The 24,475-nt window shown below is 40.7% G+C and overlaps 1 protein-coding gene across 1 annotated transcript in view; it reads left to right on the top strand.

Annotated features, from left to right (window-relative positions):
- Window positions 1-24,475, top strand: part of PAK5 (p21 (RAC1) activated kinase 5) — a 278,955-nt gene that overhangs the window by 116,826 nt on the left and 137,654 nt on the right. The window contains exon 2 of the mRNA XM_045808933.2: window positions 1,959-2,106. The gene's annotated coding sequence lies outside the window, so the exon portion shown is untranslated. The remainder of the gene's footprint in view (window positions 1-1,958; window positions 2,107-24,475) is intronic.

Raw genomic sequence — 24,475 nt, 5'->3', positions numbered from 1 at the left:
ATTAAAAATAATGCTAATTACAAAATAAACTCAAAGTTTAAAGTTTAAAACCAAAATATTGGTTAATTGTATATAAAATGTAATATGATGGTACTAAAAAAGTATACAAATAAGATGTATTTGTTTTGTTTTACTTTTCTGGATTAAGGTATTTCTGTTGTAAAATATATTGAATTATTGTTATGTGAGAGACCCATATGGCCATATCAGTCTTGAAATTGCATTTCCTGACACGGTGACTTATCTTCTGCTGCTCTGAAATCTATGAAGAGAATATCACAAGACTTTAAAAGGAAGTTATGTCTACTTATGTTTTAGCTGATTTTGAACTAAATTAAAAGCCTGTTAAAATGATAAAAGCATGCAAGAACTGAGGTTTCAGAACCATCTAGGATTTCTTGTTATCTATGCAAGACATTCATTTTTAGCAAGTTCTGATCTTAGCAATGGTAGTTTAAAACATAGGGCATGCTTTTAAGAAGATGATTTTACCAGCAAATTACTTTCCATGAAATACAAATAAATCAAGTTTAAATTTAACCAGTTTTTAATATTAAGAAGTAAACTCAATGGGAAAATTCTTGCAACAGCTTTAAAACATAAATCTCTGTCCCTAAGGAAGCCTTAAACATTTTTTGAATGCACAGGAAAGTAGATACGTAAAGTGTGATAGCTCCACTTTTTATGTCGTTTTTACAGGAAATACAAGTGTACTAACTATGTACACTGTGTACCTACAGTTAACTGATGCATATAATGAGATAAAAGCAGGTATTTCTTATTATTCAAGGAGAAAAATAGAGCCATCTTCTGGAAATGGTTTGAGTTGTCCCATAATGGTTAGGGTAGACAGACTGTCAACCTATAATTATTTTCAGGGACGTTTTCTTTGGACTTGTCTGGAAATTGGATGAGCAGTGATTAATATCAGGAAGAAGAAAAGAACTAGGACCTGGGATTTGTCCTTTTAATAGGATAGGAGAGAATAACTGCTTTCAATTTTTGGATCTTTCATGAAGCATAGGAAGTCTGTATTTAGTCCCTTTGTACTCAGTCAATAGAATTTATATATTTGCTCATTTAAATGGCAGTGCTATGCTGGACCAAAAGCAAGGCTAGGAACTTACAGATCTACATATAACTTTGAATCAGCCAATGTATATATATGGTCAATCTTCATTATCCTTGGGTTTTGTATTTGCAAATTCACCATCTCATGTGTTTTTGCATTTCTATGCTTCTGCTGGTGGTTTTGCTGTTTGAAACGGCCCCCCAGCAAAGTGCCAAGGTGCCGTCTAGTATCCCTCAGTGTGATGTGCCTTGTGGAAAAAATACATGTCTTTGGCAATCTTCATTCAAGCATGATTTCTGGCGCTGTTGGCTAAGTTGAATGTTAATGAATCAGCAATATATATATTAAATGTGTCTCTAAACAGAAACACATAAAACTCTAACCAGGGTTATGTGTTGGTTGATGGATGAGCATGTTTTGGGATCAGGCACTTGCAGAACCCTGGATTTCTTATAGGCGCAGGGGGTTCAGCATTCACTAATTTGGTGTTTGTGGCTACTGTATAGAACGTGACTACTGCAAATAATGAGAATCAACTGTACGAAACGTGCAATTACTAGAGAGTGGGCTCAGCCCCAGAGAGTCAAGGACCAAGGGCACAGTTCCTGCCTCTGTAGGGCTCACTTCCTGTTGAAGAGCTGGGCTCATAGTGGACCAGTGTGAGAAAGTGCTATGACAGATGCAGGCAAGGTGCTAAGGGGAGCTTAACATGGCCAGGGGGAGTCCAGGTAATCACAGGTCAGTAGCTGCGTGCCTGAGAGAATGAAACAGTAGAGAAAGGATGTGCAGCATGTACAGGAATGTGAAGTAAAGTGAGGTGGTTTATTTTTAAATGGAGCATAATGTTGGTGGGTTTCTGACGCATGTTGGTACCATGTTGTTACAGAAATATACTGTGACAAAATGCTTCCACCTCTTGCCAAAATGAACACTGAAGAAAAATGAAGAACACTGAAGAACTCCAACAAAAATTTGCAGGACAGAAATAGCCAAACTCCTCTGGAGTCTGATTCATTCACAGCCATCAAAAAAAGGTAGGGGAATGAATTTTGTTATGGTTTTGCTCTTTTAAATTTTATTTTAAATCATGTGCATACACACATATGCACAGTGGAATACTATTCAGCCATAAAAAGGGAAGTCCTGCCATCTGAGACAACACAGATGGACGTTGAGAGCGTTATGCTAAGTGAAATAAGTCACACGTGGAGAAAGACAAATAGTGTATGATCTCATTTATGTGTGGAATCAGTTAAAAAAATTTTTTTTTTAAAAATCTGAACTGAAAGTTACAGAGAATACATTGCAGATTGCTAGAGGTGGGTAGGGAGATGGGGAGTCAGTAGAATGGTGAAGGTGGTCAAAAGATACAAACTTCTAGTTATAAAATAAGTCATGGGGATGTAATATGCAGAGAGGTGACCATAGTTACCCATATTGTATTGTGTATTTGAAAGTTGCTAAGAGAGTAGATCTTGAAAGTTCTCATTACACACAAAGAATTTATAACCGTGAGGTGATGGACTTAATGTGGTGGTCATTTTGCAATAGACACAAATACCAAATTGTGTTGTACACCAGAAACTAATGATGTATGTCAAGTGTATCACAATAAAAAACATGGAGGGACGCCGGGGTGTCTTAGTCAGTTAAGCGTCTGCCTTCAGGGGCGCCTGGGTGGCGCAGTCGTTAAGCGTCTGTCTTCGGCTCAGGGCGTGATCCCAGCGTTCTGGGATCAAGCCCCACATCAGGCTCCTCCGCTGGGAGCCTGCTTCTTCCTCTCCCACTCCCCCTGCTTGTGTTCCCTCTCTCACTGGCTGTCTCTGTCAAATAAATAAATAAAATCTTAAAAAAAAAAAAAAAAGCATCTGCCTTCAGCTCAGGTCCTGGGATCAAGCCCCAAGTTGGGCTCCCTGCTCAACGGGGTGTCTGCTTCTCCCTCACCCTCTGCCCCCCCCAACCCCCACTCACTCTCACTCACTCCCACTCACTCTCAAATAAATAAATAAAATCTTAAAAAAAAATAAAAGCTTTGTAATAGTAAGAAAGCAGAGGGGGACATTTATTCAACATATATTTATTGGGTGGCTTCTTCATGTCTGCAAAAATGTTCTAGACCCTAGGGATGTAGTAGTAAACAGAAAAGGCAAGGGTATGGCCTTGAAGGAACCGACACCCCCAAACCCTTCCCAAAAGCCTTTGGTCCTCAGAAAACAGGCCCAGTGCAGCAATTACATGGTATCAGGTAATTGAAAAGATTGTTGAGATACCACAAAGTATACACATGTATGGCTGTAATAAAACAAAGGAAAGGGTGCAGCAGGAGAAAGCAAGCCCAGCAAGCATTGGAGGGGACCTAGACTTCTAGGTTCAGCTCTCAGGGTCCTTTCTCCATCACACACGATGCCCTTAGTCTTCAGATCATGAACCACCAAGATACACGTGTGCCACCTTGCTCTCAGGGAAGCCAAGAATCAGGCTTATTGAGGAGCATTTTAGACCCCACAGCTCAGGGAGCTAAAAGCAGGCTTTGTGAACAGGTAAACAGGTGTAAACCATCAATCCATTCAGTTTCCATAAACAGCGTAGACAGGCTGGTACAGTATGCCTTTGGGGGGGTTTCAGACTTCTAATAGCACATTATAAATCACTAGCTATTACATTTCACTTCTGTCTTGGCCAAGAATCAATACCATGGTTCCAGGTGCCCTTTAGCATAAGCACAGAACTACCCAAGATCAATTGTAAGTTAACCCTATCCTGATGTACTCAGAGAATTGAACCATGATGAAAATATCCAAGAAGACCTAAAGGTGGTATACCACATTCTGTGATGGGTTTTGTCATCCACTGGATTAGATATAACTCTTTGATCACCTTGAGAGATCTTTACAAGGCTAGGCTTCCAAATGGAGTCAAACTTCCTAAGAAAGTAGGAAAGGTGGTTTATTTTTAAATGGAGCATAATGTTGGTGGGTTTCCGACGCATGTTGGTACCATGTTGTTACAGAAATATGTTGTGAAGCAATAAGGATAAAATAAAACAGAAAGATTAGTAGTTGATTTATGTTGATTTCTCTGGAATCAAATAGACAAAAAAATTAGGATACTGGTGTTTATTTGGAAGGTGATGCCCGTGTACCTTTGTAGGGAAACGGAATGTGGGGTGGGGAAGAGAAGAAAAACAGAAGAAGCACCTTATCGTTACTGTGACCAAGAGGAACATGATCCCATTGGGCATTTCTGGGATGCAGCATAGGACATACCTTGGATTTATCCTAACCAAGGGCAAGGGAATCAGCCACCTTTTCCCATCTGCCGTGATGGAAAACCACTCCCCTGCGTAGAAGTGAAGGGTGTTAACTCCCTGGCATTTGTGGCCTGCCATAAATGTGGGCCAAGGGACTCCAGCAGCCAGAGGAATTCTCAGGCAAGGAACCCCAGGTGTTTGCCATTGGAAGCTGCTATCAGATCAGCACACACCGAAATGATGAATGCCAAGAGAATGTGGGTGGAGCACTGATCGTTTCTGCTATAAGAAGTGACAACAGCAGGGATGCTCGTGATCATATTAGTAGAGCTATCATTTATCAGGTATGAAGCGATGTACTATCATAAATGCATTACATTTTATCATTTAATTCTTATATGTTGAACAGTCAGTCAATACCAGGTGCAGGGGAGGGGAAATATGTATTTTATCACCACTGTCCTGTAGCGTATGTGTTTATTCTGGTCTTCCATGTATAGATGAACAGATAAGGTTGAGCAAGGTTAACCAAATTCTCGGGAGTAACACATATAGGAAATAGAGCTGGGATTCAGATTCTGGTTTGCCTCCAAAACCATCCCTTGGGCATCATTGTAATCCTTAATTAACTAATTATTTTTCTGACACCCGTTTATTTGAAAGTTGGCAGGAGCCATTTAGATTTGGAGATACAAAAAAGTACTGCCCATGTTCTCAAGGAGAGCAGGAAGAGAAAGACCGGAAAACATGGAGTGTAGTAAGAGCCATATGGAAGGGTGTTACTGCTATTAAGTAGGATCAAGAAAGAGTGTGTCAGTTGTTGCTGCATAGCGAATAACCCCACGACTTAGTGGCTGGACATAGCAAGTATGTATGATTGCTGCTGAGTCTGTGGGTGAGTTAAAAGGTTCTGCTGATGTGGGCCAGGTTTAGCTAGTCTGAAGTAGGTTCACTCATTCATCTGCAATCAGCTAACATTGGCTGGGGACTGGCCAGTCTAAGATGCTTTCCCTCACACTCCTGGTAACATTGAATGTAGCTGGATCGACTCAGTTCTTCAGTGGCTCGTCTGGGCTTGTTCCCACGGTGGCTGCGGAAGGCGTGAGAGTGAGTGAAAGTGTGCAAGGCTTCCTGAGGCCGAGGCTCAGAACAGTCACTTCTGCTGCTTTATATAGGCCAAAGCAAATCACAAGACCAGCCCCGATGTAGAAATAGACTCCACCTCTTGGTAAGAGGAGCTTCAAGGTCACATGGCAAAAGGGCACTGACACAGGAAGGGGGAGATCTACCAAGAAGAGAAATATCTGGATTAAAGCTTACAGGGTGAGGAGGTATTCTCCAACCAAATAGAGTAGGAAGTAAATTTGAGGCAAGGAGGGTAGTGTGTTTTCCGAGACACCCAGTTCCCCCTAATGAAGGCATATAGTGCTGAGGGCAAGAGGCAAGCACCAGGAGAGAGAGCAGCATTAAGGACTAGAGGTATGTAAATGTACCAGAATTCAAGCAAAGAAAAGTTAATTTGCAGAAAGAATAATCCTTAGAGAAAAATGTTAAGCAAATGGGAAGACGAGCAAAGTCAGGTCAATGAGTGGAGGGATGGTGGATGTCCAGGTTGCTGTAGCAATATGGTTAACAAAATTAGAAGACGTTCTCTTAGGAAATGATTTGTAGGATTGATATTTATTTCAAAAAGGGAGGGGGGAGGAAGGAAATGCCTTGATGGGTGCTTGGAGAGAGAGGTGAGGTTGTGGGAGCCTAGATGCAAGAACAGCTGTGTGCATGACTCAGCATATGTACCTTGTGGCTTCAGGGAGGCCAGGTGGTGATGTAGGTTACATGACAGAAACTCCTTCTGTGATGCATCTTCCATAACCCACAAACTAAAGGATCCCCAAAATAAAGGATTTTTGAATTGTGGTCCCACACTGAAATACCAAGGCTCCAGACTCTCACAACGACAGGTTTCTCGGGTAGGTCTCTGAGGCAGCTGACATCAGGGATGTATTTAGAAAGAGATGTGTTCATGTATGTTTCCCCTGGGATGCGTGTGTGAAATGGTAATTTTCAGTCCATGGGTTTTTCACTTTGAGACTGAATTGTGTAAATTAAATAGAAGCCTTATCCTACAGTTTTCTTAAGTGATTTTATAGTCCTCCTGGGCCTGTGTTGCAGTGTGGCGCTTCTCTAAGCCACCAGGTACAGCAAATTTTAGTGTGAGGCTTAACAGGCTGATATTAGATACCATCACCAGCTCCTAGGAGGCAGAATGGGAACTAGAGTAGGGAGTAAGTGCCTACCAGACCCATAAATGGAGAACCCGGCGCCCAAATACCCACCTATGTTGACTTGGGGAATGTATTCCATTCACTCTTGTCTTGCAAATATGTTGGTGATTCTCTGCTGCCTAATTTCTAACAAGTGAGATAAGGATTATTTTTTTAAGAAAAGGTAAACAGAAAATAACATCGCCAAAGGAAAAGAAGTATTATAGTTAAAGCTGACAGCAAAGATGCAAAATCCAATGAAGACTCTTGGGGACCTAATTATTATTAATTTTTCTTTGGGGAGCAGAGTGTTTCTGCATTCCATCTCTCCACCTACCCTCCAGAGTTTACCACTGTCCTAAATTTGCATCTACCATTTACCATTATTTTGGTTAAAAAAAAAACTGGCCCAAACACGAATATATTCCTATGTAATATTATTAAATTTTGCTTACTCTTGAGCTTTATAATGATTTTATATTCAGTCTAAAGATTTGCTCATTTCCTAGAACATTTGTTTCTAAGATTCGTCCACGTTGTTACATGTAACTATGTGTATATTTTCACAGCTAAACAATATCATGTCATGTGCACATATCACAATTCTTCTGTAGATTGACGTTTCTGTTTCCATTTTCTGCATTTCCTACTATGAGCAAAGATTTTACGATCATTTTTCATATGTCTTCTAGTCTGTGTGTGAGTTTTTCAGGGATATCTACATAGAAACGAATTGCTAGAATACACGATGTATAGGAAACCACCCATCCCAGGTTGCCTGGAACTGTGTGGTTTCTCAGGATGCAGGATTTTTAGGGCTAAAACCAGGAACAATCCCAGGCAAATTGGCCTACGTGGTCACCTTAAATGTGTACATGTTCAACTTTACAACATAATACTGAACTCTTTCCTAAAGAGTTGGTAGCAATTTATCTTCCCAACTAGCAGTAAATGAGAACCATCCTGAGACCCCTTCTCCCCATGCTTGGTATTCTTGATGCCTTAATTTTTGCCCGTCAGTTGAGTGTGAAATGGTATCTTACCAGGATTTGAGTTCTCTCATTACTAATGAGATTCAGTATCTTTTCATGTTTTGTCCTCCATTTGTGTTTTCTCTTCTGTGAAATGTCTTCCATATCTTTTGTCTTTTTCTTCTGGGTGACTTTGTCAAATACATCTTATGCACTTCTTTGGATCCTCTTGGTGTTACCATCACCTAGAATAGGGTTTATCAACAGAAGCACCAATGGCATCTTGGACTGAATGATTATTGTTGTGGGGAACCTCCTGTGTGTTATAATATGTTTAGCATTATGCTTGACCTCTACCTACTGGATACCAGTAGCCCCTCCCAGCTGTGACAACAACAACAAAAATCTCTAGACACACACAGAGAAATATCTTGTCAGATGTCACCCTGGGGGACAAAATCATACCTAGCGGACAACAACTGACCTAGATCTTAGCAGCTTGCTCCTATGAGAGAGAAGAGGAAGCAAGGCAGAGAAATTCCCTCTCCATGTCTCTCTCTGATGGTCTTCTCCAGGACATGTGTCCCTGTGCTGCATGTTTAAAGGTGTTCTATGTCACTTCGCAGATGCCTTTGCTGGGTTACTGGCTGTACTTCTTAATAGCTCGTGGTAATGTAGTGGTCAGAACAGGAACATATTACCTTCCCTTCTTCCGATCCTTCCCTGCCCCATTTCCTTTCTCTTCTTTCTCCTACCTGGGACTGCATGTTGCAATGAAAGCGTTAGCACTTAATGCTTGTCTCAGGCCCGTTTCCCGGGGAAACTAAGCTAAAATAAGTGGTTGTAGAAAGGGATACCCTGTGGATAGGATTTTGGAATTGGATTACTGACCTGTCTGAAAGCAATAGGGACCACATATTTTTGTGACAAACTGGGATGAAAATGAACTGTGGTGTGCCACAGCATCGCAATTTTTTAAGCTTTCCCATGTAGTCAATTGAGATAAGACTTACATGGAAGGTCAAGTGTTGGGAGATTTAGCAGCGGCAGCACGCAGTAACTAGTGGAGCAGTGATGGGTGTATGGCTTGTACAGCAGGGTGACTACTTTGACCTGCGAAAAGAGAATGTTAGGCTGAAGGTGGTTGATTGCCAACTTAATGCATGCTCTGAGAGCCAGAGGGCATCTGTGGCAGCTTTACAGGAGACTTCTCTCTGGCTGTTGCAGGGCAGACTCTGATGAAATTTGGGCCCAGGGGTCTGACTATAAGTTTGGCAGGTTTGTAGGCTCTCCTGTTTCAAACTCAGGACCCCAGCAAGGATGCTGAGACAGGACGGGTCATCGGGTTAATGAGCTTGACAACCTTGAACTCCTAAATGCCCCTAAACCATCTTAGAAGACAGGAGAAAGCCCTTTTCCCTTGACAAAGGACAGCCTCACTCACCTGATGGCTGTGCCAGGATTTTACCTGAAGGAGGTGCCTCATAAGACACTCCCTGGAGAAGAGGGCTGGCATCTTTGAGAAGCTCCGTGAAAGCTGCCGTCTGTGTGGATCGGTGTTCGAAGACACTGTCCAGGAGTTGAGCTTCCTAATATTACCGAGAGGATGGGATCCAGAATGGAGTTGAGTAGTTGCCCTTACTGTTAGGGGCATGTGGACCCAACTGCCACAGGGGAGCACAATTAAAATGCCAGCACAGGGATCTGACAGTGGCCACGAGAGCATGGGAATCTTTGGGACAAAATAATTGGACAGCTGATGGGGATGTTGTGCAATTGAGATAATCAGAAAAAAAAGTCAAGAGCTTATAAATCATGAAATATCACGGACCTTTACCAAGTTTCCACATCTGAGTTCTTAGATGGCAAAAGTATTCTGTCAGCTCATGCTCATCTTCTATTTAAAAAAAAATTTTTTTTTTTACATTTTAGACATAGTTATTTTGTATTTAGCTGCTCATTCTACACATGAAGTACAAGGGATGCAGAAAACCAGTTGTTTTGTCACCTGTTATGCTTGGTGGTGGTTTTCTTCATGTGTTAGGGAATGTCTGATTATTGATGTTAGTATGTGGGAATCCTTAGGGCCTGAATGGGGATGTTTTCCTGCAGAGAGTACAGCTGTGCTTCCTCTAAAGGTCAGGGACAACTTTGCTCCTTTTCCAAATTTCCATTCTAGGTTCTGCCCTGCCTTGCTTTGCAAAGGGACTGAGAGTTGGTCTCCAGATTGGTGTTCTTGCCATGTTCCCTAAGGACTATGCTGCTTTTTTCATTACTCTTTCATAAAGAGTTCTCGTGCTTCTTTTCTCTGTCCTTCATTTTGGCAGGGCAGCAGGTGGTCATCTGTTTCCTTGACTGTCTAGTGAGCCTAGCAAAACTTACCATTTTTTAAAATGTAATCAGGATATATTTGTAGTTTAGCGTAAGGAATCTTCCGATTATCTAGAATGCATACTGCCAAAATGAAATAACATTGGCTCCCTACTAATATCTTTGGCACCATGAAAATAAATGAATGTAGTTAGCAACTGCCCAGTGCACTCATCATAATGGAATTGAGTCTGGTCCAGGAAGTATTTAATTGAATGGATCAGAGGGGCTGTTTTTCTCATCTGTTGTCAAATATCCTGTTCACATGCTTAACAGATGTTGATCAGAAGCCTGGGCCTGTGGGCGTATATGCTGAGTGAAGTTTCTCCCACCAGAAGAACAGCCTGAGCTGGCTCTCCTCTCCACATTCCCTCTGATGCATTTAGCACACAGATTGAACATATTCGGAGCTGTCCCTCTTATTTCAGCCATTTCTTGGAAGCAGGTTAGTATAGTACTTTCTAGGAAGGTTTCCACACATTTCAAAGTTTGACATGTAAAAAGACAAAATTTTAACTCTTTAGAACACTCTCATCTTTGGAATTGCCAAATCCCTGTCCTCTAAATGAAAGAAATGTGAATGAACTTGACTGTCTGGTCATAGGGTAGAGGTTCTCATGCCTACAGAGACCAGGCAATGTAAGAAACAATAGGTGGTGGAAGGCACTGTGCAAATAGGGGCCTGTGTGCCTAAATGCAGTGGCACCTACTTTACTTTACTCTGTTATTGCTTTATGGCAATGGGGCCTCAGGTCTACCAGATATTCCACTTTTTTAGGAGAAGCTTGAAAGCTGGAGTCTCCTGATATGAAATCTCCCAATTTTGACCACTGGTTTATTAAAAACAAAAACATGCTAACAACAAAGAATTTGATTATGGAGGGGAAGAAACACATTTGTAGGCAACCTACAAATGCAATCTAGCCTGCAGACAACTTCAAATAAACAACATGTAGCTCGAGATTGCCCAGTTTCATAAAGTAAATCCTATCTGCATTGCAATTTGATTATTTTGTGTCAAAGAAAATAACTTTTCTGTCTTACTTGTTTCTGCTTTTGCTTGCTTGTTATTTTGCTTGGGATCCTTTCCCCTTTGGTAAAACTTAAAAGCCTAGTGGATACCGTATCAATTAATGCTACACATACCCTACACACATGGCAAAGATTCTGTGTGTGTGTAACATGGAAACACAGAAACAACTCAGTATCTTGACAAAGCTACACTATGACTCAGCAATAGCCCCCTAGATTTATAACCAAGGAAAATTTAGTGCATAACCAATGTATCCTAATAGTCTAGAACTGGAACTAAGCCACATGTTCAACAATAGAAGAATGATAAATAAATCTTGATTTAGTCATTCAGTGGGAGAGCATGCAACAATAAAAAGAACACACAACTGGTAGACGCAATAACATGGATGAACCTTACAGATACTACATTGAGCAGAAGAAGTCAAACACACAAAAAGAATGTTATGTGTGATTCTATTTACACAGAGTTCAAGAACAGGTGAAACAAATCTATGAGGATAGAACTCAAAAAACTACTTCTGGGGACAGAACACTGGAGGGGACACATAGGAGCCTTGTAGGGTGCTAGTGATGTCCGTCCCATCCAGGGAGTGGTTTTATGACTGCAAACAACTGAAATGTCTGCTTTCTATGTGCAATAAAAGTAAATAACCAGATGGGCAGCAGTGGTTGATCCATTGAGTTCACTTTCTGATCTTGAGACCCAGGGATGACCACTGAGTAATACGAAGGTTTTCAGGTATTCTTGTTTGCCCAGATGTTTGAGGACTGGGTGCTTCCAGGTTAATTCTCCCCATTGCCCTCCAACCTGAGATGTCTCCATGGCAAATACAAGTGTACAGGGGTGCACTCATGGGGAAGGCCATCTGCTTCCCCACGCAGTGTGGTAGTTGTTCCAGGTTTCCCATCTGTGAAGTGTGAGTTCCTTTAGTCATCGTAGAAGTTTAGAGTTTTCTATAAAACTTACTAAACTGGCAGAAGTGGTGCTTTGGGAGGCATTACTTGTATATCTTCACCTGCAGCAACCTAGTGTCTGCACACTTAAAAAAAAAATACATAGAATAACCCTGCTCCCTTCACTCACAAGCTTAATGTTTCCTTAAAATCCCCTAAGAAATAGACTTAGGAGGAGAAAATATGCACCCCAGTCTTTCTCTACTACTAGCAATTCATTGCCACACAGATTGTTCGTCAGGCCCCGGAAGGAAGCAATGGGCAGTGACCTAAAAGAGCTCCCAGTCAATTTTGTCCAGCATCTCCCCCTTTGGTTGGAAGGTGGGCCAAGGAGAGTCTGTAGAAACCCAAGGAGTAACTGAAGAAGTGGAACCACACTCTGAGCCCTTAAGCCAGGAGAGGCTTCTGGGGATGTGGTCAAGTCTGTATTCCAAGTTGCTTGTTGCAGCTTATTGCTTCTGTGGCATGAAGTGTGAGAGCCTGCGAGCTGGCTGGGGCTCACGGGATGCAGAGGAGGGTGCTGTGCAGCCACAGCCTGAGGCTGATGCGCCTGCTTGTGTTCCTGAAGGTGTCCAGTTATATCAACACGTGAGGCTCAAAACATGAAGCGACTCAGCATCTCTGTAAAGCCCTTCCCCTGCTTATCTGTAACATAAAGACAGGAAAAATTTAAAAATGATCTTTGTGTCAACTTCCTAATTTTTTTATTAAAAAGGCAAATTAAACCTCATTACAGTAGGCTTCATGGGAAATTTAGCATTTTATTCCATGACACTTTCATGGGGCAAAGCCAAAGGTACCTGGACACTGGAGTTGGGTGACCTGAGTCATTTTTAGCTGCACCCCTTACCGGCCACAACACAGTCTTGAGCTCACTTCTTCACCTCTCTTGAGTGCTGAGTGAAGCAAAGTAAAAACACCTAGTCTGCCTATTCCTTGAGTTCGGTATGAAAGAAAATTAAAGGGACCCTAGAAAGCATAAAGATGAGGCGAATGGAAGGTATGATCCTTATCACCCCTGTGGCTTAGAAAGCATCCCAAATGGCATGTTTGTAAGCATTCCTTGAATGAAGTGCTCTTTGATTCTTGCAACTAATGTTTTCATTTTTATTGGAAAAGGATATGAGTGTCCTCAGGTGTGAAAAGATAACTAAAGAGCATGTATTTTAATGGGGGGTGGCGGTGAGGAGCTGCTCAGTTTTAATATAAAATCCTGACTTTATTCTAAATTTCTATCTCTAGCTGGCTGGCCAAGTGGTATGGACTCCATGAAGTTGTTTTATTTCTAAAATAGGAAAACCAGTATCTACCACCTTGATGTACTTAAGAGGAGTGTTGTAAATATCAAAGCAAATCACATGTGTGCAAAGGCTTTAAAAGTTCAAAGTAAGAGAGCATGTAGTTGAGGGTTTATACCACTTTTTCCTCTTTTTCTCAGAAACGTTTCTAAGCAGTATGTTGAGGGATAAGAGAAGATTTATCAAGCCAGCTATCCCACCTGCCATACTACCTGGATTTTTTTTCTTCTTTTCAAAAACCAAATAAATATAGTAACTAGTAAAGGCATTGCATGGGTCAGATTCATTACAGTGGTCATACAGCTCTAAAATCATGGCCTATTGTCAAGTACTCAAAGACACTTTATGGCCAATGTTTTATTGTATCAATTATTATTATTTCTTGTGCAAACCCAGACTGGTTTGAGAGTAAAGAGGAGAGCTATTCAATAGTTATACCAGGGTAACAGTAGTAAACTAGGACTGTTCTCAGCCCCCCCAAAAAATGGTTGGAAAGATTCCCTTTTAAGTCAAATCATAATTATGTCTAGTATGTTCAAAGTACTCAGCTGTGGGGAAGATTAAAAAAAAAACAACAACAAACAACCATCCAAGCAAGTGTATAGCATGGTTCTGGCTTTCAAGAAGCCAGAGTCTACATGAGAAAGCTTTTAGAATGTAATGATGCAGAAGGAATGAATGAAAGACATCATGTTAGCAAGCATTAGATTGAAAAGGGTATAAGTTTAGAGCTTAGACAGGAGTGTGGAGGCCCAACCAATCTTGAGGTTCTGCGGAGCCTGTCTTGGAGGGGAAGACTTGAACAGCATTGAGAGGACTGGTGGGATCTCAGTAGTTGTGGAGAAAGCAGAGCGGGTGGCTTTCCAAGTGAGTAGAACAGCCCGGACAAACATCAGAATGGATGGGTTTCCTGGAGGGGAGAGAAAAGAGGGCTATAAAGAAATTTTAAAGGGGTAAAATTTATTCTTCTGACAAATATTTATTGACCATCTGTATTTGGGCAGTGTTCTGAACGTTAGGGTTTCAGCAGTGAACCACACAAAATCCTTACCCTTAGGGAGTTTACAGTCTAATATATTTTAAGAACTTTCCTTAAAATTCTCTATTATGAGGATTTCTCATAATCTTCCTATATGAACTTTTAGATAGAAGTCTTTTGGAAAGAAGGGGAATGCTGTTTGAAAGGATTAAAGCAGTATGATTCAGCTCACTTTGTGTTAAAATAATGAGGGAAGCCCACTAACTGAGCTACTGGTCTTCCTAAACCAGAATCTGAGACTTGGAGAGGGGCTTATCAAGCATCCATCCATTCATTTAACACACACTTATTTGAGAACCTATTGGGTGCCTGGCACTGTTCTATGTGCTGGGTATACCACAATCAGAAACATGGGAAAATCTCCTTGCCCTTAAGGAAACATCAGTCTAATAAAATTGGGGCTTTCTAACCAAGCCAAAGAAATAAATATTAAAAAATCATAAAGGTTCTTCAGGCATCTCTTTACATATTCACTTTATTCATACAGAGCTAATAAAGGGAAAGTAGTTATTTGCTTTTCTCTATGATACAATTTTCTTGCTCTGATTATTACTATGTGGGCCCAAGTCTTCTGAAAATTTAATAGGTGCCTGTGGCAATTGAGAATCATCAGCAAACAAATTTTCTCCCACATTTCTGTCGTAGAGGGTAGCAGACCATATGTCATGCCATGAGAGGTCTCATTTGGAATATGTGAGATGATAGCCTGAGAGGTTATACATCCCCCAGAAATGCTTCTGCTTCAGATGAGACAGTATATTTATAATGTTGTAATACGAAGTTAATATCATTGTATAAAACAGAGATAACCCTGTTATTCTCAGAGTTCTGGTGCACACATCAAAATCACAGCGACACAGATTGATAGGCCTACCCTTAGAGATTTTTTGATTCTGAAGGTCTGGGATGGGGCTGAGAATTTGCATTCTTAACAATCCCAGGTGATGGCTATGCTGACTGTCCAGAGGCTATGTGTTGAGAACCATTGTGTTATTCTCTAAATATGTAGCTAGGGGCTCCTGGGTGGCTCAGTCAGTTGAGCATCCAACTCTTGGTTTTGGCTCAGGTCATGATCTCAGGGTCATGAGATCGAGCCCCACCTTGGGGTCCATGCTCAGCCAGGAGTCTGCCTGACATTCTCTGCCCCTCCCCTGCTTATGTGTATGCACTCCTTCTCTCTCTAAAATAAATAAGTAAATCTTAAAAAAAAAATACATAACTATAATATGAATATAAAGTTGGTTGACTTGTGGATATGTACATTGTAATATTTATGGAGAAGGCCATTGTATTCATATAACTGTCTATGGCTGGGTTGACCAATATGATAGACAGTAGCCACATGTGGCTTTTGAAATGTGGTTCGTGCCACAGGTTGAAATGAAAATATTTTGGATCTTTTATGTTACATAAAATATATTATTAAAATTATTTTCACCTGATCTTTTTTATTTTTAATGTGACTACTAGGATATTTAAAGTTAACATATGTGGCTTGCATTATATTTCTACTAGACAACACTAGTCTGTGAAACTTTTCTAAATGTGCATGCTGAGGATTTGGGGGTTTTTGTTTTGTTTTAGAATTTGGATGGGGTGCATGGGTGGCTCAGTCTGTTAAGCGTCTGACTCTTGATTTCAGCTCAGGTTGTGAGATTGAGCCCCCACCCCACCCCCGAGTCAGGCTTCATGCTCAGCCCAGAGTTTGCTTAGGATTCTCTCTCTCCCTCTCCCCCTCTCCCTGCTCGAGTGCTCCATAAATAAATACATAAATATATCTATATCTATATAGATATATATAGATATAGATATAACCTTAAAAGAATTTGGAAGTTTTTTTTTCAGAATTTAAGGGTTACTAGCAGAGGAAAAGAAGGTACTGGGTTTTTTGTAAATAAGTGATGTACTTTTCAAAAATACCCTTTTTGGTTTTTTCTGAATAACAATTAACAAGATAATATTCAACAGAAGATTCCTTCAGTAGATGCTTGGCCATCTCCCTACCTTAATGTAGCTATTGAATCAGTTTCTCCTGAGTTTTCTTTAGTTCCTTGGAGTTGCTAAGAACTGCTATCCTTCAGAAGCAAAGGTTAAAAGGTGTCTGAACTTCTCTCCTTTGAATCCATTTGGACCACCTTTGTAATACACATAAATCAATTACAGATGGATTGTAAATCTAAGTTTAGGAGAATATATTCACGACTTTGGTGGAAGCAAAGACTTTTAAAACAGGGCACAGAAAGTAATAACTACAATGAAAAGATATCTAAATTGGGCTACTTAAAATTAAGTACATGTTTGTCAAAAGCATTATTAAGAGAATGAAAAAATCATAGTGTGAAGAAATATCTCAACACATGTATACAACAGAAGACTTTTATCCAGAATTTATAGAGAATTCCATCAAATGAGTAAGAAAAAGGGAGAGAATCCAATGGGATAATGAGCAAGGGACTTGAACAGATATTTCACAAAAGAGAAACTCCAAATAGCCAATGTATATGAAAGATGCTGAGACTCATTGATCATCATGGAAATGCAAAATGCAACCACAGTAAGATGGCACTACACACTATAATGAAAAACGAATTGTTGTAATGAGAAAGATTGACAACAGCAAGTGTGGATAAGGATATGAGCAGTTGATAAGCTGTTGGTGGGAGTGTAAATTGGGAAGCTGATAGAAACTATCTAGTAAAGACAAATAGACATATAACCTTGACCCAGCAATACTCTCACGTACGTATATACCCAATGACAACAGTATGTGTGTTCACCAGAAGACAAGTACTAGAACATTCAAGGCAGCATTATTTCTGATGGTCCCAAACTGGAAACCACCCAAATATCCATCAACATGAGAGCAAACTTATACATTGTGGTATAATCATGCAGTGAAATACTATATGGCAATGAGAAAGAATGTGGCATACAACAACATGAATTAATCTCACAGACAGACTGTTGAATCAAAGACACTTGACCTAAGAATACATGCTGTGTGATTGTATGTATATAAAGTTCAAAATCAAGCAGAACCAATTTCTGGTGGGAGAAGTTAGGATAATGGTCTGTCCTTGGTAGAGCTGATGACTCAGGCATCGCTTGAAGGAGGCTTCTGGCACTTTTTTCCTTGATCTGCACTGTGATTGCAGGAATGTGTTCTCTTTGTGAAAATTCATGAATTTGTGCCCATGATATGTGCACTTTTTTGTTATGTATGCTATACTTCAATAAAATGCTTAACAGAGAAGTCAAAGTCCATGACTGCCCTCCAAAAGTAACTTATCTCTTTAAAATATACGGAGTTATAGTTTGTATCTGACATCTTAAAACTGTAAGTTGTAATTGACTTATTGACTTTGTTTAATATAATAAGAATTTTGGAACTATCCGTTTTATGTATCCTAAATTCCTTATTAAATACCGATCATTGGAAATCAGAAATATAATCAATGAATTATAGAAGCTTAAACTTTAAGTAGTGCATTCTATATTCAATTAGATATCATGTAACTGATAGAGATCTTACATGATTCAACATGTCCAAAAAAATAAAGGACCTTAATAGCAAGCATGTTCTATAGATCATAGGATTTGAAAAATCCTGTATAATTCCAAAGATTCATGACAATCATACATTTATACAGCTGTCATCCAGTAATCTGCATTAGATTGAAATGATAAATAGAGGCATTACTTTAGAAAATATGATTTGTTCAACACCACCTTCGTAAGTGTGCTAATGTATTCTTCACCAGCAGGAAGTTAGTCTTAATTCATATTTTTATAAAGTACTAATGAAATAAAGTGATATGGCTCAATTCATTTGATCGAATGCATTTTTAGTTTTAGCATATGAGTTTATGATTGCAGTGCAATATACTATGTTAATAGTATCTATGCACAACTATTTTGAAATGCTACATTACTGGTAAGTTTCCAGTAATTTAATGTGTTATATGCCTCTTTGAGTTAGAAATGACTGTAATTACTGTTCTTTGGCTTTATTAAGGTTACACATTGGGGCATGTGTGGGAGCGAAAGGTAGAGCCACAGGCAGGAAGGGAAAGTTGGAAACAGAGGGGTAAGACAAAGGGAGGGAAAGAATGGAAGTAGAGATGAAGAGGGAGAGAAACTTACTCTAATTAATCAAACTCATTTCTTCATTGACTTCCTCATTTGGTAGAATTAAAAAGTCAAATCAATTTCTCCTTGGCATACTGTGTTTCAGAGCATCACTCTAAATGAAGGGCTCCTCCTGCTCTTAGTTTATCAAGAATAATGTCAGATTTATAAAAAATGAGGCTTTTATCTCCTTTCTGAAAAAAGGAATACCAATTTGCTTCACAAATGGTCAATTACATCCTCTCATCATAAATGACTTATTATTCGTGGGACTAGATGTTAATTCGCTCAAATTGCGTGGTACATAGAATAAAGTAGGAATAAGTTATAATACTGATCTATGATTTGCTAGTTGGGAGTAACTAGCATTGTTACTGTAGTCGTCACTTTATATACTTGATTTTATTTAGTTCTGCTAGGAAACCTATGAGACAGACGTTTTGTTTTGTGGGTTTTTTTGTGTTGGAGGGGAGAGGTGGGAGGTATTTCCTTGTTTTGTTGGAATGAAGAATTAGTCTAAGACCTGCCTGTGAGGTTTATATGGCTGGCAAGCTGGTATCGACCCATATAAAACTTGCACTCTTTCCAGGATCGCATCTAGCCTTCCAGGTTTACAGCTTTGTCATTACCACTCCTAAATCTTTTAAAATGGCATAGTTGTGCATTTCCAAAGTTTGTTAAGTATCTATTTTCTAGCTAGGTAAAAAGGCATCATGTGTGTGTGAAAGTGAATAATGATCAATTCTCAGTGTGCGTCCCCCTCCAAAATAGCTAATTGAAGGAAGTTGAATCAACTACTTCAAAAAATCGCTGAGTTGGAATTCTTAGTGTCAGATAACTTCATTTAAAATCATATGGAAGTTTATCCATGGAATAAAACCTAGCCTAATTCCCAGTTGAAATAAAATCGTGGTTGACCCTTAGATAAATTCCTATACATATAAGTAGCAACGATGGATACTTAACGCTTCTAGATTCTATTCCAGGAGTGTATGTGCATTTTAGTAAAGAAGGTGTAATACGGATAAGCAACTTAAGATGAATGCAACAATGATCTTTAACTTCCTTGTTGCTTTCACACAATGAATGTGGCTTTGGTATTTCTTGACATTAATGTCAAGTTAGAAGCAATACTGGCAAAGTGGGTCCAGTTGTGACCTTTTATTTTACATGAAATTTTTATTAATTTTTTCATTTTTGTCAAGTTTTTATTTAAATTCCAGTTAACATACAGTGTAATATTAGTTTCAGGCATATAATTTAGTGCCTCAACACTTACATACAGCACCGGGTGCTCATCACAAGTGCCTTCCTTAATCCTCATCCCCTGTTTAACCCATCCTCCCTGCCCCATCCTGCCCTCTGGTGCTCCTCAGCTTGTTCTGTATAGTTAAGGGTCTGTTTCTTGGTTTGCCTTTCTCTTTTCTCCCCCATGATCATTTGCTTTAATTCTGCCTATGAGTGAAATTTATGTGAAAATTTTAAACTATGCCCAAGAACCATATTAGAAGGAGTAATTACTAAATGTTAATTCTCTGAGAGGTTGTATAATCAGAGTTTGAACAATGAGTGATGTCCGTACCCGAGCACGTTCAGTGATCTCTTTGCATAAGGATTTAAATTTGGTCCTGCTGTTAAGGTAGGTTTAAGCATTTTAAGAGATTATGGAGGAGGGACTAGCAGCCTATTTCAAGGAAAGGCACAATTGAGGCTTGTGACCACCTGTCCGATCTTTTGGAAACAAATTATTGTTTTCAAATCAAAGGTCAAAATGAATGACCCCAAATAAGTGTTTATAATAAATAAAATATCTTAAGTTGCAGAGTGATTATGAGATGCTCTTGAGAGGAAATAGCTGTTGTTCCATAATGAAATAATGGACAATATTCTTTGAATATAAAGAATATTAGAGGGCCATGTACTTATGATTTTGTTTTTCTTTTCCCTATATGAAGTCATAGAATAAGATTTGTGACTTAATTTGTATGAATCTAAATTACTAAAATTAGATGATCCTTATATCTGAGAGTGACCAGAAATCTATGCTGTCTTCTTAGACTTTTTTTTTAAAGGGAGGGGTGGAGAGAAAGAGAGGGCGTGCGTGCACACTGGCAAAGGTGCAAGCAGTGGGGGAGGGGCAGAGGAAGAGGGAGAATCTCAAGCAGGCTCCCCGCTCAGCATGGAGTCCCACGCGGGGCCAAATCTCACCACCCTGAGATCATGACCTGAGCCCAAATCAAGAGTCAGACACTTAACTGAGCCACCAAGATGTCCCGTTTTCTTTTCTTTCTTTTTTTTTTCTTTTTCTTTTTTTGGTCTAGAGCAAGGACAGAAAGGACAAGGACCATGAACCTACTTAGACTGGTTGTAGAAAAATAAGGTGATTTTTTCCATTTAAACTCTACCAGTTCAGGCCATTCTGTCACCACGCTACTGATTAGATGGGAGGTTGAGAACGTGACCATAGGTTCTTTTCTTTCCAGTCTATGATTTGGGTGCCAGAGTTGCCTGAAGTCTTTGGGATGACTCTTCACTCCCCCAAACATCATTTCTTCTGTACTCTCTTCCTTTCCTCACTTTTCCCATCCCATCTGAGTATTCTCAGTAACCAAGTGCAGCCATTCTTTGGTACAAATGTTATCGGGTTTATTGTAACGCTGTGGGTCTTTCCTTGGTAACCCATGGGCCCCATGCATTCGAAACCCCTACAAGTGCATCTCTTGGGCATGTCTGAGCATATGTTTCTTTGAGGCAACTGTAAGACGCATAGATGTTGTTGTTGCCTTGGCTTTCTCTGGCTGCCCAACCTGTATGTGGGCTGCAGACAGAAGTGGGGAAGAACGAATCCCCCCCCCCCCGGGGGGGCATCTCTCAGCCATCTTGTCCAGCCAATGGTGGACAGGAGTTAATGTATAAAAATTGCAGCTTCCTAGCTCCTGCCTGGGATGTAGGGGCAGGGGTGGTAGACAACTCTGAGGCTGTTTAGACTGTCTTCCAGAAGTGCCCAGCAGGATTGATACTCAGTTGCCCACAGCAGTAACTTGCTTATTAACTTGTGTTGGTGCCCTCCTTTCCCTGAAATATGTCCCTACTTCTCTGCCATTGCTTCTTGGGACTACCTCACAGCTCAACTACTTGCACTCAAATCCCTGCCCTAGAGTCTGCCTCCTGGGGGAACCCAACCAAGGACAACATATTCTTCCTTTAAAAAATGACATGGTATGCCATACCAGTGTTGTGGTCAGAAGGTAATTCTTTTTGGGAAATAGCAATCCACAGTATTGAGCAGCAACCACAAATCCCCAGTGTTAGGCCGGGTGAGGAGAGTGTTGAGATTTGCCATTGTCAGCCCACCCTCTGTAGGACTCTGGCTGCCATTTTGATTCCTCCTCCCATGACCACAGCTGTCCTTTGTCTTTCTGACCAAGGGTAGACTACTGACAATTTTTCAATCAACTGACCTAAGTGAGTCATTTATAAATAGCCACTTATATGGTATTTTGACTGACTTATGGGACAAAAGGGGAAGTTTTATGAGGGTGGCATCGGGTGTGCTGTTTCAAAGACCTCGAATAGAGCATCTTGTCCTCAGAGAAGAATTTCACCTGGGAGCATCTGTATGTGAAGGTTCCTGAAAGCTCTTGCTGCCCGCTGGTCAGTTTAGCAATCATGTAGCCATAGAAATGGCCTAGAAGCTCAGATGTGTTCTCGTTAACAATACCCAGGACTGTAAGGACATGTATGTGTCTACCCATGAATTCACGGTGGTTACATAAGAGGGATTGGGCTCTTAAATTATTCTCACCCTAAATTCCAGTACTTCAAACCCCATAGTAACAATTATGAGATACAAGGGATCACAAAGTCATTTTGGATGAAGACTTAGAATCTCAGTAGTCCATTTATCTTGTTCGAGTTACCAGAGATCACTTTCTCCAAGCCAGTTCACAAGATGTCTCTTGCTTATCGGAAGTTTCATTGCTACGTTCCAAGTCATTAAACACTTGAAGCGTGAAGGCTGGGGAAAGGACTAATTGTTGGTTTGGTGAAGTTGCAAGGGAGATTAGGGAACCCAAGAGAGTTCGACGGCCAGATATAGACACAAAGGAAGAAGAGGGGTAAAGAAGGAGAAACAATGAAGAGTCTGTAATTGAGTGCCCATCTGCCATTGAACTTCACGGTAACACTGATTACAGGTAATTGGTATTTGGCTGAGTAGATAATTAGGCTGGCCACAGAATGAAAGGAAGCAACCGACTGCTGCATTCATCCTGCATCCTGGTTCCCTCCTCTTTCTGCAGCAGGGTTTGGGGAGCGCGATGTGGCAGACAACCTCCCACACCTTCTGCAGAGGGGAGGGTGTTTACAGAGCAGTGACACCTCCTGACTCAGGAGACAGATGAAGCAGTACCTGAGAGCAGAAATATTCAGCTACAGACCTTAATTATAAGAAACAAAGGCAATAAAGGCTCATGGTTCTTTGGGAACAGTTCGAAATATCCCTTTGCTGTGAATGCAATTGTTAGTGTGAGGGGACTGTTTTCTAATGATTCAGAAGGCACATCTGCAATCATGGGACTGAATCCACGTTGTCACTGCACCTCCAAGTGCTGGGGCTGTATCCTCACTGACACTGCTGGACTTTATAGCTCACCGAGGACTCTCATCACTTGGCAATCCTCACTTTCGTAGGATGGGCTTAAAAAGATGATGAGTTGAAATTCACGTAATGCTCATTTTTGCCGGGCAGAATTGTTTTTATACGATAACACATGGAACACCAGTGCTGGGTAGTGTTTTGCAAGGACGCTTGGGTTGAAATATTTAAATGCCCCTAACTCACTGCTCATTCCTACCTTGTATGCAAGCTCTGTGAGCTTCTACCTCCCTGTGCGTTAGAAGGACTCATCAGTGTTTCCCAGACTCTGTCTGCACCTGGGAGACTAAGAGGAAGGGGCCATCAGCACCAGGGAAGAAGCTCCAAGCAGGAGAGCCCGGTGCTCTCCCAGGACAGATGAGCAGCCCGCAAAAGTGGAGACGACCTTGGTCAGGGTTGATTACCAGGTGCGTGAACACAGAGGCATCTTCCCTCTGTTCCTTAGAGCCTTGGGTAGTCTCAACTCCACTTTGAAGAAGCCGCTCAAGTGCACATAGAACTCTGCGTCTCCTACACGACACACAGTGCACATGGAAGAAGAGGAGAATCCGAGCAAGATCTTTCACTTGCTCTCAGAAGAAATCTAATTTGGAAATAGAAAGGCAGCAGAGTCTGCCACCTGCTAACTCTGTGTTTTCGCCCATTGCTTCCCCTTGGTTTTCAACGTGGCTGTGTTCCAGCCAGTTTTAGACTACTCTGAACCCCCTTAAAGGCACCAGCCTCTCTCTCACCTTGGTGTCTGTTTCAGTGTCCAGGGCATCCTTATCCCAGTTCCTGCCCCACCCAGGCACCCGCAGCAACCTCAGTCCACTTATCCCCCATCTCAGCCCAGAGACTTCTTTGATCCAACCCTCAATTCCAGAACAGATAACCTCTCTCTCTCTCTCTCTCTCTCTCACACACACACACACACACACACACACACACGTCTTCTCTTCATGCAAGCACTTGTCACACTCCAATTATCTATTTGTCTGGACTACTCATGAGGACAAAGACCCTATAATGTGTTTCAATATATTCTCAGTACTGGGTACATAGTAGACACAGCATTAAGTGATAAATGGGTTAGTGAACCCACCTTAGTGACCCAGAAATGCACGTGTCTGTATCTGGAGCCAGAGCTGGTGACATTTGAAATTAATCACCCTGTATTTATACGTCTAGCCCCATGCTTTGAAAAAAACATGAAACCTGGGGAAACCCTGACCCAATCAATATCCAGAGTAGCCCTTCAACAGTGGGAATCAAGTAAAGTAATATTTTTAGTATGCATTGGAGGAAATCAGAGCTCGCCATGGTAAAATTGGTAGTGTCAGAATAAAACCCATTTCAGAAAAGCACAAGGAACCACGGTGGGGGAGGAGGAGGAGTTTACGAGTGAGATGGAAAATGATAAAGTGTCATTTGATAATATCCAAGAGGGATGATGTGACT

This window comes from Ursus americanus, chromosome 22 (assembly GCF_024610735.1).
Source record: "Ursus americanus isolate L20-20 chromosome 22, mUrsAme1.1.p, whole genome shotgun sequence".
Taxonomy (NCBI): domain Eukaryota; kingdom Metazoa; phylum Chordata; class Mammalia; order Carnivora; family Ursidae; genus Ursus; species Ursus americanus.
Note: the sequence above shows the minus strand (reverse complement) of the source record. Positions and strands in the feature narration are given on the sequence as shown.